This window comes from Lethenteron reissneri, chromosome 15 (genome assembly GCF_015708825.2).
Source record: "Lethenteron reissneri isolate LAM-NWPU_2019-01 chromosome 15, ASM1570882v1, whole genome shotgun sequence".
Lineage (NCBI taxonomy): Eukaryota > Metazoa > Chordata > Hyperoartia > Petromyzontiformes > Petromyzontidae > Lethenteron > Lethenteron reissneri.
In genome coordinates, this window is record NC_083793.1 from 3,747,103 (window position 1) to 3,755,283 (window position 8,181).

Consider the following 8,181-nt stretch of genomic DNA (forward strand, 5'->3'; position numbering starts at 1 on the left):
CAAGATGAATCCCTGCAGTCACGAAAGCTTTAAATCGAAATCTTTCGACTTAGTCTACATTTATTTAGCCTTTCATGTTGACAAACGGTGCTGTGTACACCTTCCACAAAATCATTTCCAAGCTGCAGAACTATATATATAAACAAGTTATTTGGTGATGCTGTGTTATATAAACAAAACAGAATGGGCTTCTTTTGTTGGTCCATCAGCCTACTTAGGGCTTTCCAGACCAACCCTATCCAGCAGCACTTGTTTAAGTGAGCAACATCTGGATGGGTTTGACCTTCTCGGTCTCATCAGCAGGTCAGGGCTTGTTTAAATAAAATCCTGCCAGGTTGCCAGATGTTATTGCTCCTCCGTTATTACTCCACCCGAAAGATGGGACATCTTCGAAAATCAATAGTGCAATTGCATAAACCTGCTTCGTTCAAACGTGTCCCATTTCGGAACCAGGATATGAATTTACACTGGAGGAATCGGACGAGCTATAAAGCTCTTTTTCACAGATGTCCATAATTTGTACTTCTAAATGCTTTATCTGGTTAGGACGAAACCCTTTGCGCCATCGCTTTATGTACTTGATGGTACCCACGGGGAGTGCGTATGCATTTTGCTGCAAACAAGAGGAAGTTCAGCAGAGGTGGCATCGTAAAGAGGCCCCAAGTGGCTGACATTTGAAAAACCCCCACTACGTTTAGTCCTGTTCACGCTCAAATGCAACAAACGAATACACTGCAACCCCCCCAAAAGACCCCCCCCCATAGACCCTCCCCCCCACAGACGCCCCCCACCAAAGTCTCCCCACCCAAAGACGCCCCCAAGACTCCCCAACCCCCCCCCCCCCCCACTGTAACCTTTAACAAACACACAAAGACAAAGATCCCCTCTTATAGCCTGTAACAGGCTGTTTGGCCAAGTCCTGTTAGTGGAACGGAACACGAGGGGCTGGGTGGCCAGTGTCACGCCCGGCCGCCTTTGTCTCCTCAGTGGCCAATGGTTTACCCACCGCACCATGTACTCATTTGAGGCTGAGTCGACCTAAAGGAGGCCGTGAGCGGGAATCAAACTCGGGTGGCCGGGGTTGTAGCGCAGTGCGCTAACCACTCCACACACACAGAGACTTACTAACTAACTAGAGCGGGAATAAGGTCCACTCCATTCCGGGAAAAAATGAAAACGGTAATATATTTTGTTTATGTTCTGGTAAAAGGGCAGCCCTGCAATATCTTTCTCACGCCACTGCTGGTTAAAGGGCCTCCACTAGAGAGAGAGAGTGGCTCTACAGAGCCCATCCGGAGGGTGCTTTGGCCTACTCTTCCATGCTGAACAGATCCCTTAGAAGAGGTGGACTGTACCCACATTTTACCCACCATAATAAAAACACAACTGTTTGGTGTATAGCACAAAGACTTGGCGGAAATAGAGTCGCATCTTCACACAGCGACTGTGAAACGTTACTTTGGGCGGTTCATCCCAACGTTATCGGCACGTTTTGACAAACCGTCGCACACCAATCAACATGCACCACATCCACGGACACGAGAAGCTGCTATATTCTGCATAATGAGACTTGGAAGGACCACTTGTGCATTTGACTGAGTTACGATTCAGAATAGAGCTGCCGCACCAACGCTACAGCCAACAGCATCATGGACGTCGTCATCATCGGCCATGGTCAATCCACTGCCGGACGAAAGTCTTCCCCGAGTCACCGCCATCTGCCAACGATCACACGAAGCATTAATTCCACCAGAGACGTTTATTTTGAGTTTGTTTTCCGAACATTTACCAATAATTCTTCTGCGTCATCTTCGCGGGGCAGAAAGTAAACCGATCCTTGGTTTTACGCGTCGCATGAAAGGACAGACAGGTGACAAAGATCAAAGATCCCCCATATAGCCTTAACAGACTGTCGGGGCAAGTGTTGTTAGTGAGCACTAATGAAGGCCGCAACGGCACACGAGGGGGTAGGTGGCCAGCACCACGCCCGACCGCCTTTGTCTCCCCAGTGGCGATGTTTACACACCTCACCAGGGACTCATTTGAGGCTGAGTCGACCTAGGGGAGGCCCAGGACCGGTTCATATAATCGTCACTGGGTGTTGGCCGTGAGCGGGAATCGAACCCGGGTCGCCAGGTTCATAGCGCAGCGCGCTAACCACTACACCACCGCTCCCCCAAGACAGGTGACACACACACAGACACACACACACAGCCTCCCACTCCACCCTCGTCCCCATTTATAGCCGTGCGACGGGCGTTCGTTCTTGGCTCGTGGTGGATGATGCCCTCTACCGAGCAAACGCCTCCAATCCACTTCACTGCCACGTTTTTTTTCCCCACCCCGCGACGCAAGGACCCGAAACGCGAATACGAAGGAGGGGTACATTTACACAGCCACTCCACCAAAGATGATGTCCCCCCCGGGCGCGTTTGTCTGGCTTAACCGGTCACCTGAATGCGAAATTGTCGTGGTTGCGCTGGCATCTGCATCAGCCGTGCGAAATAAGAACGAGAAGAAAGACATACCATGAAGATTATCAGATAAAACGTTAACGTCGTTAGGAAGCATGTTGTGCCTACCTCACAAAAGCACAAACGTGTTAAGCGATCGATTCCGTAAGTTATATCGTAAGCTAAGCAGTTAGGAGCCTGGTTGGCAATGGTACTGGTTGTTACTGATAGTACTACCCAGGACTGGACATGAAAATCGATGACTGAGACGACTCATCAACGATTTCCGCCACCCCGCACTAGATATGGACCATACACTGGATTTGAGGAATAGCTTGACTCTGGCTGTGGGTCTCTCTGTGTGTCTGTGGGTATCTGTACGTGTCTGTGCTCACGAACAGCACTTGCCCCAACATTATGTTAAAGCTATACGGGGGGTTTTTCTCTGTGTGTCTTAGCGTGTCTGTGGGTGTCTTTGTTAGTCTCGGTGTCTATCTGTGAATCAAATTTTAAGAAAGGTGAATCCATGATTCCTTCCGGAACGCAGTCGGGTTCCAACGTTCACTCCCACCACGACGTTTCGGGGCATTCCGGCCCATTTCCACCACTGGTACTACCAAGTACTAGTGAATACTGTACCACCAGGGTTTGCCAGGTTGTTGTAGGCATGGCAAGACATTGACAGGGCTGATTGTTAATCATCGCATGTCGGGCTTCTCCAGCTATTCCGATTTCCTCCCACAAGCTTTTTATTTTTCAGCAGGTAAAAGCCCCACTGAGCTACACAGCTCTTTTTCAGAAGCGACCTGGCCACAAACGAAATGGCTTATCATCATGTGGAAATGTACAGCAGCCAAACACTCTAAACGGATGTTTCCAAATGTGGAGAGAAACCCCGGAGGACCCAGAGAAAAATCCACGTGGCCACGGGGAGAACACGTAAATCCAAATTTACACCAGCAGGAATCAGTGTCGAGATCAAACACACGACCTCCTGTATATCAGGCGAGGTAGTTAACATCTAGCCACCGTGACGATGATGAGAGAGAGAAACGCAAACTCCAAATATACAGCAGCAGGCGTCAGTGTCGGGATCAAACACACGACCTCCTGTATACTAGGCGAGGTAGTTAACATCTCCTAGCCACCGTGGCGCCCCTCATTCTTCTCACTCATATTGTTGTCGATTTTTTTTTGTATGTTTATGTACCTGGCGTAATCACGTGGTTGTCACGCGCATGTCACCTGACGCCCCGGGTACACTCTCACAGAACGCGATGTTCCATCATCGCGGTAGAATTATATTTAATAGCGTACAGTGTATGCGAAATATTAAGCGGTAGTGTTCAAACACCCAAATGCAGAACCCTCTTGAAAAAGTAAAGAGCAGCCGAGACTCGCTGAGGAATTATTGGGTAAAATAATTGGCATTGCTTTTCATTATAATGATTATTATTATTTTACTTTCTAAAACTCGTTTAGTTAGCAAAGCGAGCACATCATGTCAGGGAACAAGACCGTGACAATTCTACCCAAACCAATATATCGGTGATTACTACAACCAGAACCTCTCCAACGCAACACGACCGCATTCCTCGTGCTCTCTAAGATGTGGTTCACTGCATGCTCGTTATCTGTCCCATTTTCACGTTTCAGCCCCTAAGAGCAAACTTCGGCTGTGTGGATCTTGAAATTCTTTCCCACCGTGCTTAGCCATCCGTGCTAATCGGAGGTGCGTGAGGAGGAACGACAAACGAAGACACGAACAGCCGTTCTAAAGAAATTGGTGTTCAATCCAGATGATTTAAAAGTGCACAGCCCCAATGGCTGCCTAACATCGGAACGAAGAGCGTTCCAGACGGCCGCAGCAGCGCATTTGAAAGCGCGCGATGCAGAGGCCGTCTTGCGAGGATGATGCTCCGAAAGAAACTCATGAGACAGAGAGACAGGGTGTGGGGTGATTGAAGTAACGCGCACTACGGTATCAACTGCCCGTTGATTGTGCTTAACATTACTCGACGGCAGTATGACCATGCCATCGCTTACAAACCGGACCCCATACCACACAAGCACCTGCAGGAACATTTCTCCGAATGAATTCTCGACTGTAAAGGCATGCCCAAGTCAATTCATGCTCGCCCTGGTAAAAAAACTTATCTCTCTTTTTTTGTATATCCACCCTCCCCCCCCAAATAAAAAAATCGCTGAACAAGCCCTTCCCAACTGCTTCCCTGCGGAACAGAAATGAGATTAGCCTGACGTGCCCACGCGATGTTTTCAGTGTTCTCAGGCTCTGCTCTGAGCTACAATTGGCCCTGTTTGTTTATGTATACATTTGTGTCAAACATTAATGCGTCCGGTTAAGTCGGCTGCCAAGCCAATGTGGTCGATGTAATAAAATTTTAAAAAAATCCGCCGTTGCCCGAGATAAACTAGGATGTCATTTCATGTTGGTGAAATAGGCCTCGGTTTGCCTAACTCAATTTCGTGTTTGTATTTTTAAAACGTGCTTGCATCATTAGCATTTGCCGGGTCATTGGCGAGTTTGACGCTGCAGTATTAACGATGTTACACGATGTGGGGTTTTTATTTTATTTGCGAGAGAAGTATTTAGATGTTATTTGCTCACCGGGTATACCGGATACGTTCACTCACAGGATGAACGCGAGATAATTGAGGGGACAGAAAGATCCGCGCATCGAGATTTCATCGTGGCCCAGGCTGCTGATGCCACCACCCCTCGCCAATAATCTCTGCCCTCTGTCAAATCCTGCAGCAGCTCCTGTAGACACACAGCGGCCTCCAAGCTCTGCCCTAACAGCCTCCCACCATCTGCTCGTCTTAGGTATTCGGAGTCTTGGAGGCAACTCCATCGCCTGTCTTGGCAATCGGCCCTTCCCCCAACCATGAGCACACGTCCCAACCCAGCGGAACCATCGCTTGCCTAACCCCTATCTACAACGCTCATCTGGCACGTTCCCTTCGCGACTTCAGCGTTGTTTTATCCTGCCCTGCCCTGCCAACGAAATTCCTAGCATATGTTTCTCTCTCTCTCACACACACACACACTCCTGTGTCCGAATGCCAACAACTTATTTTGAATCACCGCGACGTCGCTTTCATGATGGGAGGAGAGAGAAGGGAAACACGTGTGCGTGTGTGTGTAGCGCGCTGCGCTAGGAACCCGGCGACCCGAGTTCGATTCCCGCTCGCGGCCAAAAGCAGTGACGATTATCTGCATCGGTCCTCCTCCCCTAGGTCGACTCGGTCTCAAATAAGTACCTGCTGCGGTGTGTAAACATCGCCACTAGGGAGGCAAAGGCGACCGGGTGTGGTGCTGGCCACCCACTACGTCCTGTGCCGTGCCGGCATTCATAAGGGCTACTCGCTAACATCACTTGCCCCAACACTCTGTTAAGGCTACAAGGGGGATCTTTGTCTTGGTGACTTGCAAATAAGTGTGCTAGCCCTCCCGAATTCTCCTGGAGCATCGAACGCGGACATCGGCGACCAAAATGAACAAGAATAGGCCAACTTTTTTCGTTTCGAATTCTGTAATAAACTCAATATTTCAAGAGCCGCAAAAGCACTTGTGTGGTGACGACGAGACGGCTAGTCGCTAATCAATGACGCGTCACGTGGCGGTCATTAAAGAGCCGCATGCGGCTCAGTGAGCCGCAGGTTGCCTGAGCCCCTTCACTCACGGAATTGGCATCGATCTCCTGCCGGTAACTATTGAAAGCAATCCGGGAGATTTTAATAAGAAAATCAATTATTGATAACCCCACCATCCCCCCCACTAATCTCCCGCAAAAGCTTCAGTCAGAGTTGGCAAACCCTGCTTGCAAAGTAGGATGGGTCACGGGTTTGCCAACAACAAAGGGCGGTGTGTACATGTTTCCCCGTCAATTGCTTTTAATAAGCAGCAGCAGCAGCAGCAGCATCCACGGCAAAGATTTATATTTTTTAAAAAGAAAGAGAGAGAGATTGAGGAATGTCTTCCCTCACCGTTTCGGAGCCAAATGTTTCGCCGAGAGGAGAGCGAACTCATCGTTGTGCTGCCTCGCGGAAAATAAATAAAAACAACAACGCCTTAAGACGCGGAGGGGGTTTTTCCCACTTAAAAAAATAATTATCGTGCGGCTGGACACAAGTTAAACGCTCGTTTGATACAATTTGTCGCTTTAAAAAATAAAGCTTACACCTGCCCCCCCGTCAAGCAGCGTGGTTTGTTGACGTTTTTCTTTCTCCACTCTGCATTTATTTTATACTTCACATGGTATTCCTTGCGAACCGTTATGTTCGTTGCGTTCGCCACGGAACCGATGCTTTGTTGTTGATGGAACCCAACTTCAAGGGCTTCTGAGCGCGCAGGGTACTTCAAAATAAATTGAAACTGAACCCAGAGACTCTTGAACGGATCGACGGTGTGAAGATATCCGCTTGGAAGGTCGTGGGCGTAGGGCGTGTTTAACGTGAGCTTTGCACCGCGTGTTCTGCTTTTGCAGGAATGCCGATTGTTTTTCAGACAAACATTACAACACGTGAGAATAGGTTTTTCCCCCTTTTTTCTGGCAACAAACACGTGCTTTGCGTACAGTTCATTTACAGCGCAGACAGCAAACGGAACCTACCAAGGAAGATACGTTAATGAAACAATATAAATGTATTTAAAAAGAACATCTTTGTAGGTGCGTGTCCATTACTCCCTGTACATTTCGTCCAACTCAGAATGTGCATGCACAGAACACGCAGGGCATGCATAACGAAAGCAAGAGTAGCGATATCAACACGCGCACACCATACACACCCCACAAAACGGAACCCAAGAAGAGGAATAATATTTTAAACAAGAATGTGGCGCACTTTGCAAAGCGAGAGGATGAAATAAAATTGAACATTCTCGCACAAGGAAACAAGGCGACGGAGGGAGCCAGAAATTAAACGAAGGCAACAAAAACGCACACACACACACCCGGTGCATGCGAGCCGATCGCTAAACGCATGTTTGCCACTGTACAGGGAGCATATGGCGTAAAGCCTTTAAGCCCGGCGCTCACAGATCCGCGAGAGAGCGAGTGCAAGCGGTAAGCACGTGTTCATCCTGCGTGCGCAAGAGGCAAGTGGCCCTTTTGCGCAAAGGCAGACTTTGTTTGAGACACGGTGATTTGAAGGGACTTGTTCTTGCCCCCGCCACACACCCCCCCAACTTGTTTTTTAAAATGCCACCGCGATTGATTGCGCGTAACGTCAAGAGGAGTGAATGAAGGCAGCAGCAGCAGCAGCGCCGTGTCCATGTTCGTCGTGTGATGATGATGATGATGGGACTTGTGAGGTTTCTCGTGCAGAGGGTGCGGGCGGGTGGTTGGTGGTGGTGGTTGGTGATGGTGGTTGGTGGTGGTGGTGGTTGGTGGTGGTGGATCTTAATCTGCGCCCGTGCACTCTCGACGGTTTGCCCTTTCAGAATTGAACGAGACACGACGCGCGCGCGTGTGCGTGCGTGTATCTCTGTGTGTGCGTGCGTGTATCTGTGTGTGCGTGCGTGTATCTGTGTGTGCGTGTGTGTATCTCTGTGTGCATGTCTGTATGTGTATCTCTGTGTGTGTGTATCTGTGTGTGTGTGTGTGTCTGTGTGTGTATCTCTGTGTGTGTGTCTGTGTGTGGCCAACACCGGTGACGATTATCTGAACCGGTCATGGGCCTCCCCTAGGTCGACTCAGCCTCAAAT